This window comes from Oncorhynchus gorbuscha, linkage group LG11, assembly GCF_021184085.1.
Source record: "Oncorhynchus gorbuscha isolate QuinsamMale2020 ecotype Even-year linkage group LG11, OgorEven_v1.0, whole genome shotgun sequence".
NCBI lineage: Eukaryota > Metazoa > Chordata > Actinopteri > Salmoniformes > Salmonidae > Oncorhynchus > Oncorhynchus gorbuscha.
The window spans coordinates 36,742,220-36,766,109 of record NC_060183.1 but is presented as its reverse complement, the minus strand read 5'-3'; the positions used below and the strand labels follow the sequence as shown (position 1 = coordinate 36,766,109).

The 23,890-nt window shown below is 45.5% G+C and overlaps 37 non-coding genes across 37 annotated transcripts; all 37 read left to right on the top strand.

Moving 5' to 3' along the window:
* Positions 1-323: 323 nt before the first annotated feature.
* trnad-guc lies at positions 324-395 on the top strand. The gene has a single exon. It is a non-coding gene; the product is annotated as a tRNA-Asp (tRNA).
* Positions 396-519: 124 nt separating this feature from the next.
* trnag-gcc lies at positions 520-590 on the top strand. The gene has a single exon. It is a non-coding gene; the product is annotated as a tRNA-Gly (tRNA).
* A 795-nt stretch (positions 591-1,385) lies between these two features.
* On the top strand, positions 1,386-1,456 carry trnag-gcc. The gene has a single exon. It is a non-coding gene; the product is annotated as a tRNA-Gly (tRNA).
* A 549-nt stretch (positions 1,457-2,005) lies between these two features.
* trnag-gcc lies at positions 2,006-2,076 on the top strand. The gene has a single exon. It is a non-coding gene; the product is annotated as a tRNA-Gly (tRNA).
* Positions 2,077-2,930: 854 nt separating this feature from the next.
* trnad-guc lies at positions 2,931-3,002 on the top strand. Its single transcript has one exon. It is a non-coding gene; the product is annotated as a tRNA-Asp (tRNA).
* A 119-nt stretch (positions 3,003-3,121) lies between these two features.
* Positions 3,122-3,192, top strand: trnag-gcc. Its single transcript has one exon. It is a non-coding gene; the product is annotated as a tRNA-Gly (tRNA).
* Positions 3,193-3,747: 555 nt separating this feature from the next.
* Positions 3,748-3,818, top strand: trnag-gcc. The gene has a single exon. It is a non-coding gene; the product is annotated as a tRNA-Gly (tRNA).
* A 361-nt stretch (positions 3,819-4,179) lies between these two features.
* On the top strand, positions 4,180-4,251 carry trnad-guc. The gene has a single exon. It is a non-coding gene; the product is annotated as a tRNA-Asp (tRNA).
* A 118-nt stretch (positions 4,252-4,369) lies between these two features.
* trnag-gcc lies at positions 4,370-4,440 on the top strand. Its single transcript has one exon. It is a non-coding gene; the product is annotated as a tRNA-Gly (tRNA).
* A 363-nt stretch (positions 4,441-4,803) lies between these two features.
* On the top strand, positions 4,804-4,875 carry trnad-guc. Its single transcript has one exon. It is a non-coding gene; the product is annotated as a tRNA-Asp (tRNA).
* Positions 4,876-4,998: 123 nt separating this feature from the next.
* Positions 4,999-5,069, top strand: trnag-gcc. The gene has a single exon. It is a non-coding gene; the product is annotated as a tRNA-Gly (tRNA).
* Positions 5,070-5,924: 855 nt separating this feature from the next.
* On the top strand, positions 5,925-5,996 carry trnad-guc. Its single transcript has one exon. It is a non-coding gene; the product is annotated as a tRNA-Asp (tRNA).
* Positions 5,997-6,115: 119 nt separating this feature from the next.
* trnag-gcc lies at positions 6,116-6,186 on the top strand. The gene has a single exon. It is a non-coding gene; the product is annotated as a tRNA-Gly (tRNA).
* Positions 6,187-6,792: 606 nt separating this feature from the next.
* On the top strand, positions 6,793-6,869 carry trnad-guc. The gene has a single exon. It is a non-coding gene; the product is annotated as a tRNA-Asp (tRNA).
* A 119-nt stretch (positions 6,870-6,988) lies between these two features.
* On the top strand, positions 6,989-7,059 carry trnag-gcc. The gene has a single exon. It is a non-coding gene; the product is annotated as a tRNA-Gly (tRNA).
* Positions 7,060-7,615: 556 nt separating this feature from the next.
* On the top strand, positions 7,616-7,686 carry trnag-gcc. Its single transcript has one exon. It is a non-coding gene; the product is annotated as a tRNA-Gly (tRNA).
* A 1,103-nt stretch (positions 7,687-8,789) lies between these two features.
* Positions 8,790-8,861, top strand: trnad-guc. Its single transcript has one exon. It is a non-coding gene; the product is annotated as a tRNA-Asp (tRNA).
* A 119-nt stretch (positions 8,862-8,980) lies between these two features.
* Positions 8,981-9,051, top strand: trnag-gcc. Its single transcript has one exon. It is a non-coding gene; the product is annotated as a tRNA-Gly (tRNA).
* A 1,112-nt stretch (positions 9,052-10,163) lies between these two features.
* Positions 10,164-10,235, top strand: trnad-guc. The gene has a single exon. It is a non-coding gene; the product is annotated as a tRNA-Asp (tRNA).
* Positions 10,236-10,354: 119 nt separating this feature from the next.
* trnag-gcc lies at positions 10,355-10,425 on the top strand. The gene has a single exon. It is a non-coding gene; the product is annotated as a tRNA-Gly (tRNA).
* A 1,565-nt stretch (positions 10,426-11,990) lies between these two features.
* On the top strand, positions 11,991-12,061 carry trnag-gcc. The gene has a single exon. It is a non-coding gene; the product is annotated as a tRNA-Gly (tRNA).
* Positions 12,062-12,939: 878 nt separating this feature from the next.
* On the top strand, positions 12,940-13,011 carry trnad-guc. Its single transcript has one exon. It is a non-coding gene; the product is annotated as a tRNA-Asp (tRNA).
* Positions 13,012-13,130: 119 nt separating this feature from the next.
* trnag-gcc lies at positions 13,131-13,201 on the top strand. Its single transcript has one exon. It is a non-coding gene; the product is annotated as a tRNA-Gly (tRNA).
* A 1,349-nt stretch (positions 13,202-14,550) lies between these two features.
* On the top strand, positions 14,551-14,622 carry trnad-guc. The gene has a single exon. It is a non-coding gene; the product is annotated as a tRNA-Asp (tRNA).
* A 119-nt stretch (positions 14,623-14,741) lies between these two features.
* trnag-gcc lies at positions 14,742-14,812 on the top strand. Its single transcript has one exon. It is a non-coding gene; the product is annotated as a tRNA-Gly (tRNA).
* Positions 14,813-15,881: 1,069 nt separating this feature from the next.
* Positions 15,882-15,953, top strand: trnad-guc. The gene has a single exon. It is a non-coding gene; the product is annotated as a tRNA-Asp (tRNA).
* A 119-nt stretch (positions 15,954-16,072) lies between these two features.
* trnag-gcc lies at positions 16,073-16,143 on the top strand. Its single transcript has one exon. It is a non-coding gene; the product is annotated as a tRNA-Gly (tRNA).
* Positions 16,144-16,998: 855 nt separating this feature from the next.
* trnad-guc lies at positions 16,999-17,070 on the top strand. Its single transcript has one exon. It is a non-coding gene; the product is annotated as a tRNA-Asp (tRNA).
* Positions 17,071-17,189: 119 nt separating this feature from the next.
* trnag-gcc lies at positions 17,190-17,260 on the top strand. The gene has a single exon. It is a non-coding gene; the product is annotated as a tRNA-Gly (tRNA).
* An 853-nt stretch (positions 17,261-18,113) lies between these two features.
* On the top strand, positions 18,114-18,185 carry trnad-guc. The gene has a single exon. It is a non-coding gene; the product is annotated as a tRNA-Asp (tRNA).
* A 1,281-nt stretch (positions 18,186-19,466) lies between these two features.
* trnad-guc lies at positions 19,467-19,538 on the top strand. Its single transcript has one exon. It is a non-coding gene; the product is annotated as a tRNA-Asp (tRNA).
* Positions 19,539-19,657: 119 nt separating this feature from the next.
* Positions 19,658-19,728, top strand: trnag-gcc. Its single transcript has one exon. It is a non-coding gene; the product is annotated as a tRNA-Gly (tRNA).
* An 854-nt stretch (positions 19,729-20,582) lies between these two features.
* trnad-guc lies at positions 20,583-20,654 on the top strand. The gene has a single exon. It is a non-coding gene; the product is annotated as a tRNA-Asp (tRNA).
* A 1,037-nt stretch (positions 20,655-21,691) lies between these two features.
* On the top strand, positions 21,692-21,763 carry trnad-guc. Its single transcript has one exon. It is a non-coding gene; the product is annotated as a tRNA-Asp (tRNA).
* Positions 21,764-21,881: 118 nt separating this feature from the next.
* On the top strand, positions 21,882-21,952 carry trnag-gcc. The gene has a single exon. It is a non-coding gene; the product is annotated as a tRNA-Gly (tRNA).
* Positions 21,953-22,802: 850 nt separating this feature from the next.
* trnad-guc lies at positions 22,803-22,876 on the top strand. The gene has a single exon. It is a non-coding gene; the product is annotated as a tRNA-Asp (tRNA).
* A 119-nt stretch (positions 22,877-22,995) lies between these two features.
* trnag-gcc lies at positions 22,996-23,066 on the top strand. Its single transcript has one exon. It is a non-coding gene; the product is annotated as a tRNA-Gly (tRNA).
* The last annotated feature ends 824 nt before the right edge of the window (positions 23,067-23,890 follow it).

Sequence of the window (23,890 nt, the reverse complement as noted above, 5' to 3'; positions counted from 1 at the left end):
TGGGAAAGAGTAACCAACTTGTCAGCGACAACTGTCTTGAGTTTGGCATTTGTGACAATGTCCTGGGATTTCCCACAAACGCCTCACCTTCTAACTAGTATTGTGTGGCTTGTGAGCGGTATAGGGCAGAATTCCTAGGCAGACTACATGTACATGTACGTGTTCGTGAGAGTCTCAGCTTTCCATAGAGGGGTCATAGAAGTTCCTAGCATCCAACCATTCAGTCTCTACAGATATTTTTGTTAGAAGGATTTAAGCCCGACACTCCAAACTTAGGGTTAGTACCAATGCTCCACGTTTTTTCAAAGGTCCAACACACCTGCTCCTCGTTAGTATAGTGGTGAGTATCCCCGCCTGTCACGCGGGAGACCGGGGTTCAATTCCCCGACGGGGAGAAAGGACTGCTTTTTTTTTTTTTAGGGTGAACAATGTTGCTGAGCCCACAAAGTGGAAAATATTCTTTGGAAAAAAGCTTTATGATACGATTGCCAGCCTTTGGGGTTAACTCAGGTTTCCAAGGCATTGGTTGTTCAGTGGTAGAATTCTCGCCTGCCACGCGGGAGGCCCGGGTTCGATTCCCGGCCAATGCAAGAAGTTTTGAACATGTAATTTCGACACTTTGTGCAAGGCTTTAGTTGTTAAATGGGAAAGAGTAACCAACTTGTCAGCGACAACTGTCTTGAGTTTGGCATTTGTGACAATGTCCTGGGATTTCCCACAAACGCCTCACCTTCTAACTAGTATTGTGTGGCTTGTGAGCGGTATAGGGCAGAATCGACTACATGTACGTGTTCGTGAGAGTCTCAGCTTTCCATAGAGGGGCATAGAAGTTCCTAGCACCAACCATTCATGTCATTTCGACACTTTGTGCAAGGCTTTAGTTGTTAAATGGGAAAGAGTAACCAACTTGTCAGCGACAACTGTCTTGAGTTTGGCATTTGTGACAATGTCCTGGGATTTCCCACAAACGCCTCACCTTCTAACTAGTATTGTGTGGCTTGTGAGCAGTATAGGGCAGAATCGACTACATGTACGTGTTCGTGAGAGTCTCAGCTTTCCATAGAGGGGTCATAGAAGTTCCTAGCTCCAACCATTCAGTCTCTACAGATATTTTTGTTAGAAGGATTTAAGCCCGACACTCCAAACTTAGGGTTAGTACCAATGCTCCACGTTTTTCAAAGGTCCAACACACCTGCTCCTCGTTAGTATAGTGGTGAGTATCCCCGCCTGTCACGCGGGAGACCGGGGTCAATTCCCCGACGGGGAGAAAGGACTGCTTTTTTTTAGGGTGAACAATGTTGCTGAGCCCACAAAGTGGAAAATTTCTTTGGAAAAAAGCTTTATGATACGATTGCCAGCCTTTGGGGTTAACTCAGGTTTCCAAGGCATTGGTTGTTCAGTGGTAGAATTCTCGCCTGCCACGCGGGAGGCCCGGGTTCGATTCCCGGCCAATGCAAGAAGTTTTGAACATGTCATTTCGACACTTTGTGCAAGGCTTTAGTTGTTAAATGGGAAAGAGTAACCAACTTGTCAGCGACAACTGTCTTGAGTTTGGCATTTGTGACAATGTCCTGGGATTTCCCACAAACGCCTCACCTTCTAACTAGTATTGTGTGGCTTGTGAGCAGTATAGGGCAGAATCGACTACATGTACGTGTTCGTGAGAGTCTCAGCTTTCCATAGAGGGGTCATAGAAGTTCCTAGCTCCAACCATTCAGTCTCTACAGATATTTTTGTTAGAAGGATTTAAGCCCGACACTCCAAACTTAGGGTTAGTACCAATGCTCCACGTTTTTTCAAAGGTCCAACACACGCTCCTCGTTAGTATAGTGGTGAGTATCCCCGCCTGTCACGCGGGAGACCGGGTTCAATTCCCCGACGGGGAGAAAGGACTGCTTTTTTTTAGGGTGAACAATGTTGCTGAGCCCACAAAGTGGAAAATATTCTTTGGAAAAAAGCTTTATGATACGATTGCCAGCCTTTGGGGTTAACTCAGGTTTCCAAGGCATTGGTTGTTCAGTGGTAGAATTCTCGCCTGCCACGCGGGAGGCCCGGGTTCGATTCCCGGCCAATGCAAGAAGTTTTGAACATGTAATTTCGACACTTTGTGCAAGGCTTTAGTTGTTAAATGGGAAAGAGTAACCAACTTGTCAGCGACAACTGTCTTGAGTTTGGCATTTGTGACAATGTCCTGGGATTTCCCACAAACGCCTCACCTTCTAACTAGTATTGTGTGGCTTGTGAGCGGTATAGGGCAGAATCGACTACATGTACGTGTTCGTGAGAGTCTCAGCTTTCCATAGAGGGGTCATAAAGTTCCTAGCACCAACCATTCATGTCATTTCGACACTTTGTGCAAGGCTTTAGTTGTTAAATGGGAAAGAGTAACCAACTTGTCAGCGACAACTGTCTTGAGTTTGGCATTTGTGACAATGTCCTGGGATTTCCCACAAACGCCTCACCTTCTAACTAGTATTGTGTGGCTTGTGAGCGGTATAGGGCAGAATCGACTACATGTACGTGTTCGTGAGAGTCTCAGCTTTCCATAGAGGGGTCATAGAAGTTCCTAGCACCAACCATTCATGTCATTTCGACACTTTGTGCAAGGCTTTAGTTGTTAAATGGGAAAGAGTAACCAACTTGTCAGCGACAACTGTCTTGAGTTTGGCATTTGTGACAATGTCCTGGGATTTCCCACAAACGCCTCACCTTCTAACTAGTATTGTGTGGCTTGTGAGCAGTATAGGGCAGAATCGACTACATGTACGTGTTCGTGAGAGTCTCAGCTTTCCATAGAGGGGTCATAGAAGTTCCTAGCTCCAACCATTCAGTCTCTACAGATATTTTTGTTAGAAGGATTTAAGCCCGACACTCCAAACTTAGGGTTAGTACCAATGCTCCACGTTTTTTCAAAGGTCCAACACACCTGCTCCTCGTTAGTATAGTGGTGAGTATCCCCGCCTGTCACGCGGGAGACCGGGGTTCAATTCCCCGACGGGGAGAAAGGACTGCTTTTTTTTAGGGTGAACAATGTTGCTGAGCCCACAAAGTGGAAAATATTCTTTGGAAAAAAGCTTTATGATACGATTGCCAGCCTTTGGGGTTAACTCAGGTTTCCAAGGCATTGGTTGTTCAGTGGTAGAATTCTCGCCTGCCACGCGGGAGGCCCGGGTTCGATTCCCGGCCAATGCAAGAAGTTTTGAACATGTCATTTCGACACTTTGTGCAAGGCTTTAGTTGTTAAATGGGAAAGAGTAACCAACTTGTCAGCGACAACTGTCTTGAGTTTGGCATTTGTGACAATGTCCTGGGATTCCCACAAACGCCTCACCTTCTAACTAGTATTGTGTGGCTTGTGAGCAGTATAGGGCAGAATCGACTACATGTACGTGTTCGTGAGAGTCTCAGCTTTCCATAGAGGGGTCATAGAAGTTCCTAGCTCCAACCATTCAGTCATCTCTCTACAGATATTTTTGTTAGAAGGATTTAAGCCCGACACTCCAAACTTAGGGTTAGTACCAATGCTCCACGTTTTTTCAAAGGTCCAACACACCTGCTCCTCGTTAGTATAGTGGTGAGTATCCCCCCTGTCACGCGGGAGACCGGGGTTCAATTCCCCGACGGGGAGAAAGGACTGCTTTTTTTTAGGGTGAACAATGTTGCTGAGCCCACAAAGTGGAAAATATTCTTTGGAAAAAAGCTTTATGATACGATTGCCAGCCTTTGGGGTTAACTCAGGTTTCCAAGGCATTGGTTGTTCAGTGGTAGAATTCTCGCCTGCCACGCGGGAGGCCCGGGTTCGATTCCCGGCCAATGCAAGAAGTTTTGAACATGTAATTTCGACACTTTGTGCAAGGCTTTAGTTGTTAAATGGGAAAGAGTAACCAACTTGTCAGCGACAACTGTCTTGAGTTTGGCATTTGTGACAATGTCCTGGGATTTCCCACAAACGCCTCACCTTCTAACTAGTATTGTGTGGCTTGTGAGCAGTATAGGGCAGAATCGACTACATGTACGTGTTCGTGAGAGTCTCAGCTTTCCATAGAGGGGTCATAGAAGTTCCTAGCTCCAACCATTCAGTCTCTACAGATATTTTTGTTAGAAGGATTTAAGCCCGACACTCCAAACTTAGGGTTAGTACCAATGCTCCACGTTTTTTCAAAGGTCCAACACACCTGCTCCTCGTTAGTATAGTGGTGAGTATCCCCGCCTGTCACGCGGGAGACCGGGGTTCAATTCCCCGACGGGGAGAAAGGACTGCTTTTTTTAGGGTGAACAATGTTGCTGAGCCCACAAAGTGGAAAATATTCTTTGGAAAAAAGCTTTATGATACGATTGCCAGCCTTTGGGGTTAACTCAGGTTTCCAAGGCATTGGTTGTTCAGTGGTAGAATTCTCGCCTGCCACGCGGGAGGCCCGGGTTCGATTCCCGGCCAATGCAAGAAGTTTTGAACATGTCATTTCGACACTTTGTGCAAGGCTTTAGTTGTTAAATGGGAAAGAGTAACCAACTTGTCAGCGACAACTGTCTTGAGTTTGGCATTTGTGACAATGTCCTGGGATTTCCCACAAACGCCTCACCTTCTAACTAGTATTGTGTGGCTTGTGAGCAGTATAGGGCAGAATCGAGAATACATGTACGTGTTCGTGAGAGTCTCAGCTTTCCATAGAGGGGTCATAGAAGTTCCTAGCTCCAACCATTCAGTCTCTACAGATATTTTTGTTAGAAGGATTTAAGCCCGACACTCCAAACTTAGGGTTAGTACCAATGCTCCACGTTTTTTCAAAGGTCCAACACACCTGCTCCTCGTTAGTATAGTGGTGAGTATCCCCGCCTGTCACGCGGGAGACCGGGGTTCAATTCCCCGACGGGGAGAAAGGACTGCTTTTTTTTTTTTAGGGTGAACAATGTTGCTGAGCCCACAAAGTGGAAAATATTCTTTGGAAAAAAGCTTTATGATACGATTGCCAGCCTTTGGGGTTAACTCAGGTTTCCAAGGCATTGGTTGTTCAGTGGTAGAATTCTCGCCTGCCACGCGGGAGGCCCGGGTTCGATTCCCGGCCAATGCAAGAAGTTTTGAACATGTAATTTCGACACTTTGTGCAAGGCTTTAGTTGTTAAATGGGAAAGAGTAACCAACTTGTCAGCGACAACTGTCTTGAGTTTGGCATTTGTGACAATGTCCTGGGATTTCCCACAAACGCCTCACCTTCTAACTAGTATTGTGTGGCTTGTGAGCAGTATAGGGCAGAATCGACTACATGTACGTGTTCGTGAGAGTCTCAGCTTTCCATAGAGGGGTCATAGAAGTTCCTAGCACCAACCATTCATGTCATTTCGACACTTTGTGCAAGGCTTTAGTTGTTAAATGGGAAAGAGTAACCAACTTGTCAGCGACAACTGTCTTGAGTTTGGCATTTGTGACAATGTCCTGGGATTTCCCACAAACGCCTCACCTTCTAACTAGTATTGTGTGGCTTGTGAGCGGTATAGGGCAGAATCGACTACATGTACGTGTTCGTGAGAGTCTCAGCTTTCCATAGAGGGGTCATAGAAGTTCCTAGCACCAACCATTCATGTCATTTCGACACTTTGTGCAAGGCTTTAGTTGTTAAATGGGAAAGAGTAACCAACTTGTCAGCGACAACTGTCTTGAGTTTGGCATTTGTGACAATGTCCTGGGATTTCCCACAAACGCCTCACCTTCTAACTAGTATTGTGTGGCTTGTGAGCAGTATAGGGCAGAATCGACTACATGTACGTGTTCGTGAGAGTCTCAGCTTTCCATAGAGGGGTCATAGAAGTTCCTAGCTCCAACCATTCAGTCTCTACAGATATTTTTGTTAGAAGGATTTAAGCCCGACACTCCAAACTTAGGGTTAGTACCAATGCTCCACGTTTTTTCAAAGGTCCAACACACCTGCTCCTCGTTAGTATAGTGGTGAGTATCCCCGCCTGTCACGCGGGAGACCGGGGTTCAATTCCCCGACGGGGAGAAAGGACTGCTTTTTTTTAGGGTGAACAATGTTGCTGAGCCCACAAAGTGGAAAATATTCTTTGGAAAAAAGCTTTATGATACGATTGCCAGCCTTTGGGGTTAACTCAGGTTTCCAAGGCATTGGTTGTTCAGTGGTAGAATTCTCGCCTGCCACGCGGGAGGCCCGGGTTCGATTCCCGGCCAATGCAAGAAGTTTTGAACATGTAATTTCGACACTTTGTGCAAGGCTTTAGTTGTTAAATGGGAAAGAGTAACCAACTTGTCAGCGACAACTGTCTTGAGTTTGGCATTTGTGACAATGTCCTGGGATTTCCAAAACGCCTCACCTTCTAACTAGTATTGTGTGGCTTGTGAGCGGTATAGGGCAGAATCGACTACATGTACGTGTTCGTGAGAGTCTCAGCTTTCCATAGAGGGGTCATAGAAGTTCCTAGCACCAACCATTCATGTCATTTCGACACTTTGTGCAAGGCTTTAGTTGTTAAATGGGAAAGAGTAACCAACTTGTCAGCGACAACTGTCTTGAGTTTGGCATTTGTGACAATGTCCTGGGATTTCCCACAAACGCCTCACCTTCTAACTAGTATTGTGTGGCTTGTGAGCAGTATAGGGCAGAATCGACTACATGTACGTGTTCGTGAGAGTCTCAGCTTTCCATAGAGGGGTCATAGAAGTTCCTAGCTCCAACCATTCAGTCTCTACAGATATTTTTGTTAGAAGGATTTAAGCCCGACACTCCAAACTTAGGGTTAGTACCAATGCTCCACGTTTTTTCAAAGGTCCAACACACCTGCTCCTCGTTAGTATAGTATAGTGGTGAGTATCCCCGCCTGTCACGCGGGAGACCGGGGTTCAATTCCCCGACGGGGAGAAAGGACTGCTTTTTTTTAGGGTGAACAATGTTGCTGAGCCCACAAAGTGGAAAATATTCTTTGGAAAAAAGCTTTATGATACGATTGCCAGCCTTTGGGGTTAACTCAGGTTTCCAAGGCATTGGTTGTTCAGTGGTAGAATTCTCGCCTGCCACGCGGGAGGCCCGGGTTCGATTCCCGGCCAATGCAAGAAGTTTTGAACATGTAATTTCGACACTTTGTGCAAGGCTTTAGTTGTTAAATGGGAAAGAGTAACCAACTTGTCAGCGACAACTGTCTTGAGTTTGGCATTTGTGACAATGTCCTGGGATTTCCCACAAACGCCTCACCTTCTAACTAGTATTGTGTGGCTTGTGAGCAGTATAGGGCAGAATCGACTACATGTACGTGTTCGTGAGAGTCTCAGCTTTCCATAGAGGGGTCATAGAAGTTCCTAGCTCCAACCATTCAGTCTCTACAGATATTTTTGTTAAAGGAAAGAGTAAGCCAACTTGTCACTCCAAACTTAGGGTTAGTACCAATGCTCCACGTTTTTCAAAGGTCCAACACACCTGCTCCTCGTTAGTATAGTGGTGAGTATCCCCGCCTGTCACGTAGACCGGGCAGAATCAATTCCCCGACGGGGAGAAAGGACTGCTTTTTTTTAGGGTGAACAATGTTGCTGAGCCCACAAAGTGGAAAATATTCTTTGGAAAAAGCTTTATGATACGATTGCCAGCCTTTGGGGTTAACTCAGGTTTCCAAGGCATTGGTTGTTCAGTGGTAGAATTCTCGCCTGCCACGCGGGAGGCCCGGGTTCGATTCCCGGCCAATGCAAGAAGTTTTGAACATGTCATTTCGACACTTTGTGCAAGGCTTTAGTTGTTAAATGGGAAAGAGTAACCAACTTGTCAGCGACAACTGTCTTGAGTTTGGCATTTGTGACAATGTCCTGGGATTTCCCACAAACGCCTCACCTTCTAACTAGTATTGTGTGGCTTGTGAGCGGTATAGGGCAGAATCGACTACATGTACGTGTTCGTGAGAGTCTCAGCTTTCCATAGAGGGGTCATAGAAGTTCCTAGCACCAACCATTCAGTGTCATTTCAACACTTTGTGCAAGGCTTTAGTTGTTAAATGGGAAAGAGTAACCAACTTGTCAGCGACAACTGTCTTGAGTTTGGCATTTGTGACAATGTCCTGGGATTTCCCACAAACGCCTCACCTTCTAACTAGTATTGTGTGGCTTGTGAGCAGTATAGGGCAGAATCGACTACATGTACGTGTTCGTGAGAGTCTCAGCTTTCCATAGAGGGGTCATAGAAGTTCCTAGCACCAACCATTCATGTCATTTCGACACTTTGTGCAAGGCTTTAGTTGTTAAATGGGAAAGAGTAACCAACTTGTCAGCGACAACTGTCTTGAGTTTGGCATTTGTGACAATGTCCTGGGATTTCCCACAAACGCCTCACCTTCTAACTAGTATTGTGTGGCTTGTGAGCGGTATAGGGCAGAATCGACTACATGTACGTGTTCGTGAGAGTCTCAGCTTTCCATAGAGGGGTCATAGAAGTTCCTAGCACCAACCATTCATGTCATTTCGACACTTTGTGCAAGGCTTTAGTTGTTAAATGGGAAAGAGTAACCAACTTGTCAGCGACAACTGTCTTGAGTTTGGCATTTGTGACAATGTCCTGGGATTTCCCACAAACGCCTCACCTTCTAACTAGTATTGTGTGGCTTGTGAGCAGTATAGGGCAGAATCGACTACATGTACGTGTTCGTGAGAGTCTCAGCTTTCCATAGAGGGGTCATAGAAGTTCCTAGCTCCAACCATTCAGTCTCTACAGATATTTTTGTTAGAAGGATTTAAGCCCGACACTCCAAACTTAGGGTTAGTACCAATGCTCCACGTTTTTTCAAAGGTCCAACACACCTGCTCCTCGTTAGTATAGTGGTGAGTATCCCCGCCTGTCACGCGGGAGACCGGGGTTCAATTCCCCGACGGGGAGAAAGGACTGCTTTTTTTTAGGGTGAACAATGTTGCTGAGCCCACAAAGTGGAAAATATTCTTTGGAAAAAAGCTTTATGATACGATTGCCAGCCTTTGGGGTTAACTCAGGTTTCCAAGGCATTGGTTGTTCAGTGGTAGAATTCTCGCCTGCCACGCGGGAGGCCCGGGTTCGATTCCCGGCCAATGCAAGAAGTTTTGAACATGTAATTTCGACACTTTGTGCAAGGCTTTAGTTGTTAAATGGGAAAGAGTAACCAACTTGTCAGCGACAACTGTCTTGAGTTTGGCATTTGTGACAATGTCCTGGGATTTCCCACAAACGCCTCACCTTCTAACTAGTATTGTGTGGCTTGTGAGCGGTATAGGGCAGAATCGACTACATGTACGTGTTCGTGAGAGTCTCAGCTTTCCATAGAGGGGTCATAGAAGTTCCTAGCACCAACCATTATGTCATTTCGACACTTTGTGCAAGGCTTTAGTTGTTAAATGGGAAAGAGTAACCAACTTGTCAGCGACAACTGTCTTGAGTTTGGCATTTGTGACAATGTCCTGGGATTTCCCACAAACGCCTCACCTTCTAACTAGTATTGTGTGGCTTGTGAGCGGTATAGGGCAGAATCGACTACATGTACGTGTTCGTGAGAGTCTCAGCTTTCCATAGAGGGGTCATAGAAGTTCCTAGCACCAACCATTCATGTCATTTCAACACTTTGTGCAAGGCTTTAGTTGTTAAATGGGAAAGAGTAACCAACTTGTCAGCGACAACTGTCTTGAGTTTGTCTTGAGTTTGGCATTTGTGACAATGTCCTGGGATTTCCCACAAACGCCTCACCTTCTAACTAGTATTGTGTGGCTTGTGAGCGGTATAGGGCAGAATCGACTACATGTACGTGTTCGTGAGAGTCTCAGCTTTCCATAGAGGGGTCATAGAAGTTCCTAGCACCAACCATTCATGTCATTTCAACACTTTGTGCAAGGCTTTAGTTGTTAAATGGGAAAGAGTAACCAACTTGTCAGCGACAACTGTCTTGAGTTTGGCATTTGTGACAATGTCCTGGGATTTCCCACAAACGCCTCACCTTCTAACTAGTATTGTGTGGCTTGTGAGCAGTATAGGGCAGAATCGACTACATGTACGTGTTCGTGAGAGTCTCAGCTTTCCATAGAGGGGTCATAGAAGTTCCTAGCTCCAACCATTCAGTCTCTACAGATATTTTTGTTAGAAGGATTTAAGCCCGACACTCCAAACTTAGGGTTAGTACCAATGCTCCACGTTTTTTCAAAGGTCCAACACACCTGCTCCTCGTTAGTATAGTGGTGAGTATCCCCGCCTGTCACGCGGGAGACCGGGGTTCAATTCCCCGACGGGGAGAAAGGACTGCTTTTTTTTAGGGTGAACAATGTTGCTGAGCCCACAAAGTGGAAAATATTCTTTGGAAAAAAGCTTTATGATACGATTGCCAGCCTTTGGGGTTAACTCAGGTTTCCAAGGCATTGGTTGTTCAGTGGTAGAATTCTCGCCTGCCACGCGGGAGGCCCGGGTTCGATTCCCGGCCAATGCAAGAAGTTTTGAACATGTAATTTCGACACTTTGTGCAAGGCTTTAGTTGTTAAATGGGAAAGAGTAACCAACTTGTCAGCGACAACTGTCTTGAGTTTGGCATTTGTGACAATGTCCTGGGATTTCCCACAAACGCCTCACCTTCTAACTAGTATTGTGTGGCTTGTGAGCGGTATAGGGCAGAATCGACTACATGTACGTGTTCGTGAGAGTCTCAGCTTTCCATAGAGGGGTCATAGAAGTTCCTAGCACCAACCATTCATGTCATTTCGACACTTTGTGCAAGGCTTTAGTTGTTAAATGGGAAAGAGTAACCAACTTGTCAGCGACAACTGTCTTGAGTTTGGCATTTGTGACAATGTCCTGGGATTTCCCACAAACGCCTCACCTTCTAACTAGTATTGTGTGGCTTGTGAGCAGAATCGAGAATCTACATGTACGTGTTCGTGAGAGTCTCAGCTTTCCATAGAGGGGTCATAGAAGTTCCTAGCACCAACCATTCATCTCTACAGTATTTTTGTTATTTCCCGAACAAACTTTGTGCAAGCTCTTTAGTTGTTAAATGGGAAAGTGGTGAGTAACGCAGACTTGTTCAGCGACAACTGTCTTTTTTTTTCGAACAATGTTTGGCATATTGTTTATGATTTGTGACAATGTCCAGGGATTTCCCACAAACTCACCTTTAACTAGTATTGTGTTGTTCAGTGGTAGAATCGACTACATGTACGTGTTCGTGAGAGTCTCAGCTTTCCATAGAATGCAAGAAGTTCCTGAAACCATTCATGTCATTTCGACACTTTGTGCAAGGCTTTAGTTGTTAAATGGGAAAGAGTAACCAACTTGTCAGCGACAACTGTCTTGAGTTTGGCATTTGTGACAATGTCCTGGGATTTCCCACAAACGCCTCACCTTCTAACTAGTATTTGTGGCTTGTGAGCGGTATAGGGCAGAATCGACTACATGTACGTGTTCGTGAGAGTCTCAGCTTTCCATAGAGGGGTCATAGAAGTTCCTAGCACCAACCATTCATGTCATTTCGACACTTTGTGCAAGGCTTTAGTTGTTAAATGGGAAAGAGTAACCAACTTGTCAGCGACAACTGTCTTGAGTTTGGCATTTGTGACAATGTCCTGGGATTTCCCACAAACGCCTCACCTTCTAACTAGTATTGTGTGGCTTGTGAGCAGTATAGGGCAGAATCGACTACATGTACGTGTTCGTGAGAGTCTCAGCTTTCCATAGAGGGGTCATAGAAGTTCCTAGCTCCAACCATTCAGTCTCTACAGATATTTTTGTTAGAAGGATTTAAGCCCGACACTCCAAACTTAGGGTTAGTACCAATGCTCCACGTTTTTTCAAAGGTCCAACACACCTGCTCCTCGTTAGTATAGTGGTGAGTATCCCCGCCTGTCACGCGGGAGAGGGGGTTCAATTCCCCGACGGGGAGAAAGGACTGCTTTTTTTTAGGGTGAACAATGTTGCTGAGCCCACAAAGTGGAAAATATTCTTTGGAAAAAAGCTTTATGATACGATTGCCAGCCTTTGGGGTTAACTCAGGTTTCCAAGGCATTGGTTGTTCAGTGGTAGAATTCTCGCCTGCCACGCGGGAGGCCCGGGTTCGATTCCCGGCCAATGCAAGAAGTTTTGAACATGTAATTTCGACACTTTGTGCAAGGCTTTAGTTGTTAAATGGGAAAGAGTAACCAACTTGTCAGCGACAACTGTCTTGAGTTTGGCATTTGTGACAATGTCCTGGGATTTCCCACAAACGCCTCACCTTCTAACTAGTATTGTGTGGCTTGTGAGCGGTATAGGGCAGAATCGACTACATGTACGTGTTCGTGAGAGTCTCAGCTTTCCATAGAGGGGTCATAGAAGTTCCTAGCACCAACCATTCATGTCATTTCGACACTTTGTGCAAGGTTTAGTTGTTAAATGGGAAAGAGTAACCAACTTGTCAGCGACAACTGTCTTGAGTTTGGCATTTGTGACAATGTCCTGGGATTTCCCACAAACGCCTCACCTTCTAACTAGTATTGTGTGGCTTGTGAGCGGTATAGGGCAGAATCGACTACATGTACGTGTTCGTGAGAGTCTCAGCTTTCCATAGAGGGGTCATAGAAGTTCCTAGCACCAACCATTCATGTCATTTCAACACTTTGTGCAAGGCTTTAGTTGTTAAATGGGAAAGAGTAACCAACTTGTCAGCGACAACTGTCTTGAGTTTGGCATTTGTGACAATGTCCTGGGATTTCCCACAAACGCCTCACCTTCTAACTAGTATTGTGTGGCTTGTGAGCAGTATAGGGCAGAATCGACTACATGTACGTGTTCGTGAGAGTCTCAGCTTTCCATAGAGGGGTCATAGAAGTTCCTAGCTCCAACCATTCAGTCTCTACAGATATTTTTGTTAGAAGGTCTCTACAGATATTTTTGTTAGAAGGATTAGCCCGACACTCCAAACTTAGGGTTAGTACCAATGCTCCACGTTTTTTCAAAGGTCCAACACACCTGCTCCTCGTTAGTATAGTGGTGAGTATCCCCGCCTGTCACGCGGGAGACCGGGGTTCAATTCCCCGACGGGGAGAAAGGACTGCTTTTTTTTAGGGTGAACAATGTTGCTGAGCCCACAAAGTGGAAAATATTCTTTGGAAAAAAGCTTTATGATACGATTGCCAGCCTTTGGGGTTAACTCAGGTTTCCAAGGCATTGGTTGTTCAGTGGTAGAATTCTCGCCTGCCACGCGGGAGGCCCGGGTTCGATTCCCGGCCAATGCAAGAAGTTTTGAACATGTAATTTCGACACTTTGTGCAAGGCTTTAGTTGTTAAATGGGAAAGAGTAACCAACTTGTCAGCGACAACTGTCTTGAGTTTGGCATTTGTGACAATGTCCTGGGATTTCCCACAAACGCCTCACCTTCTAACTAGTATTGTGTGGCTTGTGAGCGTATAGGGCAGAATCGACTACATGTACGTGTTCGTGAGAGTCTCAGCTTTCCATAGAGGGGTCATAGAAGTTCCTAGCACCAACCATTCATGTCATTTCGACACTTTGTGCAAGGCTTTAGTTGTTAAATGGGAAAGAGTAACCAACTTGTCAGCGACAACTGTCTTGAGTTTGGCATTTGTGACAATGTCCTGGGATTTCCCACAAACGCCTCACCTTCTAACTAGTATTGTGTGGCTTGTGAGCAGTATAGGGCAGAATCGACTACATGTACGTGTTCGTGAGAGTCTCAGCTTTCCATAGAGGGGTCATAGAAGTTCCTAGCACCAACCATTCATGTCATTTCGACACTTTGTGCAAGGCTTTTTGTTAAATGGGAAAGAGTAACCAACTTGTCAGCGACAACTGTCTTGAGTTTGGCATTTGTGACAATGTCCTGGGATTTCCCACAAACGCCTCACCTTCTAACTAGTATTGTGTGGCTTGTGAGCAGTATATAGGGCAGAATCGACTACATGTACGTGTTCGTGAGAGTCTCAGCTTTCCATAGAGGGGTTCAGTAGAAGTTCCTAGCACCAACCATTCATGTCATTTCGACACTTTGTGCAAGGCTTTAGTTGTTAAATGGGAAAGAGTAACCAACTTGTCAGCGACAACTGTCTTGAGTTTGGCATTTGTGACAATGTCCTGGGATTTCCCACAAACGCCTCACCTTCTAACTAGTATTGTGTGGCTTGTGAGCGGTATAGGGCAGAATCGACTACATGTACGTGTTCGTGAGAGTCTCAGCTTTCCATAGAGGGGTCATAGAAGTTCCTAGCACCAACCATTCATGTCATTTCGACACTTTGTGCAAGGCTTTAGTTGTTAAATGGGAAAGAGTAACCAACTTGTCAGCGACAACTGTCTTGAGTTTGGCATTTGTGACAATGTCCTGGGATTTCCCACAAACGCCTCACCTTCTAACTAGTATTGTGTGGCTTGTGAGCAGTATAGGGCAGATCGACTACATGTACGTGTTCGTGAGAGTCTCAGCTTTCCATAGAGGGGTCATAGAAGTTCCTAGCTCCAACCATTCAGTCTCTACAGATATTTTTGTTAGAAGGATTTAAGCCCGACACTCCAAACTTAGGGTTAGTACCAATGCTCCACGTTTTTTCAAAGGTCCAACACACCTGCTCCTCGTTAGTATAGTGGTGAGTATCCCCGCCTGTCACGCGGGAGACCGGGGTTCAATTCCCCGACGGGGAGAAAGGACTGCTTTTTTTTAGGGTGAACAATGTTGCTGAGCCCACAAAGTGGAAAATATTCTTTGGAAAAAAGCTTTATGATACGATTGCCAGCCTTTGGGGTTAACTCAGGTTTCCAAGGCATTGGTTGTTCAGTGGTAGAATTCTCGCCTGCCACGCGGGAGGCCCGGGTTCGATTCCCGGCCAATGCAAGAAGTTTTGAACATGTAATTTCGACACTTTGTGCAAGGCTTTAGTTGTTAAATGGGAAAGAGTAACCAACTTGTCAGCGACAACTGTCTTGAGTTTGGCATTTGTGACAATGTCCTGGGATTTCCCACAAACGCCTCACCTTCTAACTAGTATTGTGTGGCTTGTGAGCGGTATAGGGCAGAATCGACTACATGTACGTGTTCGTGAGAGTCTCAGCTTTCCATAGAGGGGTCATAGAAGTTCCTAGCACCAACCATTCATGTCATTTCGACACTTTGTGCAAGGCTTTAGTTGTTAAATGGGAAAGAGTAACCAACTTGTCAGCGACAACTGTCTTGAGTTTGGCATTTGTGACAATGTCCTGGGATTTCCCACAAACGCCTCACCTTCTAACTAGTATTGTGTGGCTTGTGAGCGGTATAGGGCAGAATCGACTACATGTACGTGTTCGTGAGAGTCTCAGCTTTCCATAGAGGGGTCATAGAAGTTCCTAGCACCAACCATTCATGTCATTTCGACACTTTGTGCAAGGCTTTAGTGACAACTGTCTTGAGTTTGGCATTTGTGACAATGTCCTGGGATTTCCCACAAACGCCTCACCTTCTAACTAGTATTGTGTGGCTTGTGAGCGGTATAGGGCAGAATCGACTACATGTACGTGTTCGTGAGAGTCTCAGCTTTCCATAGAGGGGTCATAGAAGTTCCTAGCACCAACCATTCATGTCATTTCAACACTTTGTGCAAGGCTTTAGTTGTTAAATGGGAAAGAGTAACCAACTTGTCAGCGACAACTGTCTTGAGTTTGGCATTTGTGACAATGTCCTGGGATTTCCCACAAACGCCTCACCTTCTAACTAGTATTGTGTGGCTTGTGAGCAGTATAGGGCAGAATCGACTACATGTACGTGTTCGTGAGAGTCTCAGCTTTCCATAGAGGGGTCATAGAAGTTCCTAGCTCCAACCATTCAGTCTCTACAGATATTTTTGTTAGAAGGATTTAAGCCCGACACTCCAAACTTAGGGTTAGTACCAATGCTCCACGTTTTTTCAAAGGTCCAACACACCTGCTCCTCGTTAGTATAGTGGTGAGTATCCCCGCCTGTCACGCGGGAGACCGGGGTTCAATTCCCCGACGGGGAGAAAGGACTGCTTTTTTTTAGGGTGAACAATGTTGCTGAGCCCACAAAGTGGAAAATATTCTTTGGAAAAAAGCTTTATGATACGATTGCCAGCCTTTGGGGTTAACTCAGGTTTCCAAGGCATTGGTTGTTCAGTGGTAGAATTCTCGCCTGCCACGCGGGAGGCCCGGGTTCGATTCCCGGCCAATGCAAGAAGTTTTGAACATGTAATTTCGACACTTTGTGCAAGGCTTTAGTTGTTAAATGGGAAAGAGTAACCAACTTGTCAGCGACAACTGTCTTGAGTTTGGCATTTGTGACAATGTCCTGGGATTTCCCACAAACGCCTCACCTTCTAACTAGTATTGTGTGGCTTGTGAGCGGTATAGGGCAGAATCGACTACATGTACGTGTTCGTGAGAGTCTCAGCTTTCCATAGAGGGGTCATAGAAGTTCCTAGCACCAACCATTCATGTCATTTCGACACTTTGTGCAAGGCTTTAGTTGTTAAATGGGAAAGAGTAACCAACTTGTCAGCGACAACTGTCTTGAGTTTGGCATTTGTGACAATGTCCTGGGATTTCCCACAAACGCCTCACCTTCTAACTAGTATTGTGTGGCTTGTGAGCGGTATAGGGCAGAATCGACTACATGTACGTGTTCGTGAGAGTCTCAGCTTTCCATAGAGGGGTCATAGAAGTTCCTAGCACCAACCATTCATGTCATTTCAACACTTTGTGCAAGGCTTTAGTTGTTAAATGGGAAAGAGTAACCAACTTGTCAGCGACAACTGTCTTGAGTTTGGCATTTGTGACAATGTCCTGGGATTTCCCACAAACGCCTCACCTTCTAACTAGTATTGTGTGGCTTGTGAGCAGTATAGGGCAGAATCGACTACATGTACGTGTTCGTGAGAGTCTCAGCTTTCCATAGAGGGGTCATAGAAGTTCCTAGCTCCAACCATTCAGTCTCTACAGATATTTTTGTTAGAAGGATTTAAGCCCGACACTCCAAACTTAGGGTTAGTACCAATGCTCCACGTTTTTTCAAAGGTCCAACACACCTGCTCCTCGTTAGTATAGTGGTGAGTATCCCCGCCTGTCACGCGGGAGACCGGGGTTCAATTCCCCGACGGGGAGAAAGGACTGCTTTTTTTTAGGGTGAACAATGTTGCTGAGCCCACAAAGTGGAAAATATTCTTTGGAAAAAAGCTTTATGATACGATTGCCAGCCTTTGGGGTTAACTCAGGTTTCCAAGGCATTGGTTGTTCAGTGGTAGAATTCTCGCCTGCCACGCGGGAGGCCCGGGTTCGATTCCCGGCCAATGCAAGAAGTTTTGAACATGTAATTTCGACACTTTGTGCAAGGCTTTAGTTGTTAAATGGGAAAGAGTAACCAACTTGTCAGCGACAAGTCTTGAGTTTGGCATTTGTGACAATGTCCTGGGATTTCCCACAAACGCCTCACCTTCTAACTAGTATTGTGTGGCTTGTGAGCAGTATAGGGCAGAATCGACTACATGTACGTGTTCGTGAGAGTCTCAGCTTTCCATAGAGGGGTCATAGAAGTTCCTAGCACCAACCATTCATGTCATTTCGACACTTTGTGCAAGGCTTTAGTTGTTAAATGGGAAAGAGTAACCAACTTGTCAGCGACAACTGTCTTGAGTTTGGCATTTGTGACAATGTCCTGGGATTTCCCACAAACGCCTCACCTTCTAACTAGTATTGTGTGGCTTGTGAGCGGTATAGGGCAGAATCGACTACATGTACGTGTTCGTGAGAGTCTCAGCTTTCCATAGAGGGGTCATAGAAGTTCCTAGCACCAACCATTCATGTCATTTCAACACTTTGTGCAAGGCTTTAGTTGTTAAATGGGAAAGAGTAACCAACTTGTCAGCGACAACTGTCTTGAGTTTGGCATTTGTGACAATGTCCTGGGATTTCCCACAAACGCCTCACCTTCTAACTAGTATTGTGTGGCTTGTGAGCAGTATAGGGCAGAATCGACTACATGTACGTGTTCGTGAGAGTCTCAGCTTTCCATAGAGGGGTCATAGAAGTTCCTAGCTCCAACCATTCAGTCTCTACAGATATTTTTGTTAGAAGGATTTAAGCCCGACACTCCAAACTTAGGGTTAGTACCAATGCTCCACGTTTTTTCAAAGGTCCAACACACCTGCTCCTCGTTAGTATAGTGGTGAGTATCCCCGCCTGTCACGCGGGAGACCGGGGTTCAATTCCCCGACGGGGAGAAAGGACTGCTTTTTTTTAGGGTGAACAATGTTGCTGAGCCCACAAAGTGGAAAATATTCTTTGGAAAAAAGCTTTATGATACGATTGCCAGCCTTTGGGGTTAACTCAGGTTTCCAAGGCATTGGTTGTTCAGTGGTAGAATTCTCGCCTGCGAGGCCCGGGTTCGATTCCCGGCCAATGCAAGAAGTTTTGAACATGTAATTTCGACACTTTGTGCAAGGCTTTAGTTGTTAAATGGGAAAGAGTAACCAACTTGTCAGCGACAACTGTCTTGAGTTTGGCATTTGTGACAATGTCCTGGGATTTCCCACAAACGCCTCACCTTCTAACTAGTATTGTGTGGCTTGTGAGCGGTATAGGGCAGAATCGACTACATGTACGTGTTCGTGAGAGTCTCAGCTTTCCATAGAGGGGTCATAGAAGTTCCTAGCACCAACCATTCATGTCATTTCACACTTTGTGCAAGGCTTTAGTTGTTAAATGGGAAAGAGTAACCAACTTGTCAGCGACAACTGTCTTGAGTTTGGCATTTGTGACAATGTCCTGGGATTTCCCACAAACGCCTCACCTTCTAACTAGTATTGTGTGGCTTGTGAGCGGTATAGGGCAGAATCGACTACATGTACGTGTTCGTGAGAGTCTCAGCTTTCAGAGGGGTCATAGAAGTTCCTAGCACCAACCATTCATGTCATTTCAACACTTTGTGCAAGGCTTTAGTTGTTAAATGGGAAAGAGTAACCAACTTGTCAGCGACAACTGTCTTGAGTTTGGCATTTGTGACAATGTCCTGGGATTTCCCACAAACGCCTCACCTTCTAACTAGTATTGTGTGGCTTGTGAGCGGTATAGGGCAGAATCGACTACATGTACGTGTTCGTGAGAGTCTCAGCTTTCCATAGAGGGGTCATAGAAGTTCCTAGCACCAACCATTCATGTCATTTCAACACTTTGTGCAAGGCTTTAGTTGTTAAATGGGAAAGAGTAACCAACTTGTCAGCGACAACTGTCTTGAGTTTGGCATTTGTGACAATGTCCTGGGATTTCCCACAAACGCCTCACCTTCTAACTAGTATTGTGTGGCTTGTGAGCAGTATAGGGCAGAATCGACTACATGTACGTGTTCGTGAGAGTCTCAGCTTTCCATAGAGGGGTCATAGAAGTTCCTAGCTCCAACCATTCAGTCTCTACAGATATTTTTGTTAGAAGGATTTAAGCCCGACACTCCAAACTTAGGGTTAGTACCAATGCTCCACGTTTTTTCAAAGGTCCAACACACCTGCTCCTCGTTAGTATAGTGGTGAGTATCCCCGCCTGTCACGCGGGAGACCGGGGTTCAATTCCCCGACGGGGAGAAAGGACTGCTTTTTTTTAGGGTGAACAATGTTGCTGAGCCCACAAAGTGGAAAATATTCTTTGGAAAAAAGCTTTATGATACGATTGCCAGCCTTTGGGGTTAACTCAGGTTTCCAAGGCATTGGTTGTTCAGTGGTAGAATTCTCGCCTGCCACGCGGGAGGCCCGGGTTCGATTCCCGGCCAATGCAAGAAGTTTTGAACATGTAATTTCGACACTTTGTGCAAGGCTTTAGTTGTTAAATGGGAAAGAGTAACCAACTTGTCAGCGACAACTGTCTTGAGTTTGGCATTTGTACAATGTCCTGGGATTTCCCACAAACGCCTCACCTTCTAACTAGTATTGTGTGGCTTGTGAGCGGTATAGGGCAGAATCGACTACATGTACGTGTTCGTGAGAGTCTCAGCTTTCCATAGAGGGGTCATAGAAGTTCCTAGCACCAACCATTCATGTCATTTCGACACTTTGTGCAAGGCTTTAGTTGTTAAATGGGAAAGAGTAACCAACTTGTCAGCGACAACTGTCTTGAGTTTGGCATTTGTGACAATGTCCTGGGATTTCCCACAAACGCCTCACCTTCTAACTAGTATTGTGTGGCTTGTGAGCGGTATAGGGCAGAATCGACTACATGTACGTGTTCGTGAGAGTCTCAGCTTTCCATAGAGGGGTCATAGAAGTTCCTAGCACCAACCATTCATGTCATTTCAACACTTTGTGCAAGGCTTTAGTTGTTAAATGGGAAAGAGTAACCAACTTGTCAGCGACAACTGTCTTGAGTTTGGCATTTGTGACAATGTCCTGGGATTTCCCACAAACGCCTCACCTTCTAACTAGTATTGTGTGGCTTGTGAGCAGTATAGGGCAGAATCGACTACATGTACGTGTTCGTGAGAGTCTCAGCTTTCCATAGAGGGGTCATAGAAGTTCCTAGCTCCAACCATTCAGTCTCTACAGATATTTTTGTTAGAAGGATTTAAGCCCGACACTCCAAACTTAGGGTTAGTACCAATGCTCCACGTTTTTTCAAAGGTCCAACACACCTGCTCCTCGTTAGTATAGTGGTGAGTATCCCCGCCTGTCACGCGGGAGACCGGGGTTCAATTCCCCGACGGGGAGAAAGGACTGCTTTTTTTTAGGTGAACAATGTTGCTGAGCCCACAAAGTGGAAAATATTCTTTGGAAAAAAGCTTTATGATACGATTGCCAGCCTTTGGGGTTAACTCAGGTTTCCAAGGCATTGGTTGTTCAGTGGTAGAATTCTCGCCTGCCACGCGGGAGGCCCGGGTTCGATTCCGCCAATGCAAGAAGTTTTGAACATGTAATTTCGACACTTTGTGCAAGGCTTTAGTTGTTAAATGGGAAAGAGTAACCAACTTGTCAGCGACAACTGTCTTGAGTTTGGCATTTGTGACAATGTCCTGGGATTTCCCACAAACGCCTCACCTTCTAACTAGTATTGTGTGGCTTGTGAGCGGTATAGGGCAGAATCGACTACATGTACGTGTTCGTGAGAGTCTCAGCTTTCCATAGAGGGGTCATAGAAGTTCCTAGCACCAACCATTCATGTCATTTCGACACTTTGTGCAAGGCTTTAGTTGTTAAATGGGAAAGAGTAACCAACTTGTCAGCGACAACTGTCTTGAGTTTGGCATTTGTGACAATGTCCTGGGATTTCCCACAAACGCCTCACCTTCTAACTAGTATTGTGTGGCTTGTGAGCGGTATAGGGCAGAATCGACTACATGTACGTGTTCGTGAGAGTCTCAGCTTTCCATAGAGGGGTCATAGAAGTTCCACCACCATTCATGTCATTTCGACACTTTGTGCAAGGCTTTAGTTGTTAAATGGGAAAGAGTAACCAACTTGTCAGCGACAACTGTCTTGAGTTTGGCATTTGTGACAATGTCCTGGGATTTCCCACAAACGCCTCACCTTCTAACTAGTATTGTGTGGCTTGTGAGCAGTATAGGGCAGAATCGACTACATGTACGTGTTCGTGAGAGTCTCAGCTTTCCATAGAGGGGTCATAGAAGTTCCTAGCTCCAACCATTCAGTCTCTACAGATATTTTTGTTAGAAGGATTTAAGCCCGACACTCCAAACTTAGGGTTAGTACCAATGCTCCACGTTTTTTCAAAGGTCCAACACACCTGCTCCTCGTTAGTATAGTGGTGAGTATCCCCGCCTGTCACGCGGGAGACCGGGGTTCAATTCCCCGACGGGGAGAAAGGACTGCTTTTTTTTAGGGTGAACAATGTTGCTGAGCCCACAAAGTGGAAAATATTCTTTGAAAAAAGCTTTATGATACGATTGCCAGCCTTTGGGGTTAACTCAGGTTTCCAAGGCATTGGTTGTTCAGTGGTAGAATTCTCGCCTGCCACGCGGGAGGCCCGGGTTCGATTCCCGGCCAATGCAAGAAGTTTTGAACATGTAATTTCGACACTTTGTGCAAGGCTTTAGTTGTTAAATGGGAAAGAGTAACCAACTTGTCAGCGACAACTGTCTTGAGTTTGGCATTTGTGACAATGTCCTGGGATTTCCCACAAACGCCTCACCTTCTAACTAGTATTGTGTGGCTTGTGAGCGGTATAGGGCAGAATCGACTACATGTACGTGTTCGTGAGAGTCTCAGCTTTCCATAGAGGGGTCATAGAAGTTCCTAGCACCAACCATTCATGTCATTTCGACACTTTGTGCAAGGCTTTAGTTGTTAAATGGGAAAGAGTAACCAACTTGTCAGCGACAACTGTCTTGAGTTTGGCATTTGTGACAATGTCCTGGGATTTAAACGCCTCACCTTCTAACTAGTATTGTGTGGCTTGTGAGCGGTATAGGGCAGAATCGACTACATGTACGTGTTCGTGAGAGTCTCAGCTTTCCATAGAGGGGTCATAGAAGTTCCTAGCACCAACCATTCATGTCATTTCGACACTTTGTGCAAGGCTTTAGTTGTTAAATGGGAAAGAGTAACCAACTTGTCAGCGACAACTGTCTTGAGTTTGGCATTTGTGACAATGTCCTGGGATTTCCCACAAACGCCTCACCTTCTAACTAGTATTGTGTGGCTTGTGAGCAGTATAGGGCAGAATCGACTACATGTACGTGTTCGTGAGAGTCTCAGCTTTCCATAGAGGGGTCATAGAAGTTCCTAGCTCCAACCATTCAGTCTCTACAGATATTTTTGTTAGAAGGATTTAAGCCCGACACTCCAAACTTAGGGTTAGTACCAATGCTCCACGTTTTTTCAAAGGTCCAACACACCTGCTCCTCGTTAGTATATAGTGGTGAGTATCCCCGCCTGTCACGCGGGAGACCGGGGTTCAATTCCCCGACGGGGAGAAAGGACTGCTTTTTTTTAGGGTGAACAATGTTGCTGAGCCCACAAAGTGGAAAATATTCTTTGGAAAAAAGCTTTATGATACGATTGCCAGCCTTTGGGGTTAACTCAGGTTTCCAAGGCATTGGTTGTTCAGTGGTAGAATTCTCGCCTGCCACGCGGGAGGCCCGGGTTCGATTCCCGGCCAATGCAAGAAGTTTTGAACATGTAATTTCGACACTTTGTGCAAGGCTTTAGTTGTTAAATGGGAAAGAGTAACCAACTTGTCAGCGACAACTGTCTTGAGTTTGGCATTTGTGACAATGTCCTGGGATTTCCCACAAACGCCTCACCTTCTAACTAGTATTGTGTGGCTTGTGAGCGGTATAGGGCAGAATCGACTACATGTACGTGTTCGTGAGAGTCTCAGCTTTCCATAGAGGGGTCATAGAAGTTCCTAGCACCAATGTCATTTCGACATGTCATTTCGACACTTTGTGCAAGGCTTTAGTTGTTAAATGGGAAAGAGTAACCAACTTGTCAGCGACAACTGTCTTGAGTTTGGCATTTGTGACAATGTCCTGGGATTTCCCACAAACGCCTCACCTTCTAACTAGTATTGTGTGGCTTGTGAGCGGTATAGGGCAGAATCGACTACATGTACGTGTTCGTGAGAGTCTCAGCTTTCCATAGAGGGGTCATAGAAGTTCCTAGCACCAACCATTCATGTCATTTCGACACTTTGTGCAAGGCTTTAGTTGTTAAATGGGAAAGAGTAACCAACTTGTCAGCGACAACTGTCTTGAGTTTGGCATTTGTGACAATGTCCTGGGATTTCCCACAAACGCCTCACCTTCTAACTAGTATTGTGTGGCTTGTGAGCAGTATAGGGCAGAATCGACTACATGTACGTGTTCGTGAGAGTCTCAGCTTTCCATAGAGGGGTCATAGAAGTTCCTAGCTCCAACCATTCAGTCTCTACAGATATTTTTGTTAGAAGGATTTAAGCCCGACACTCCAAACTTAGGGTTAGTACC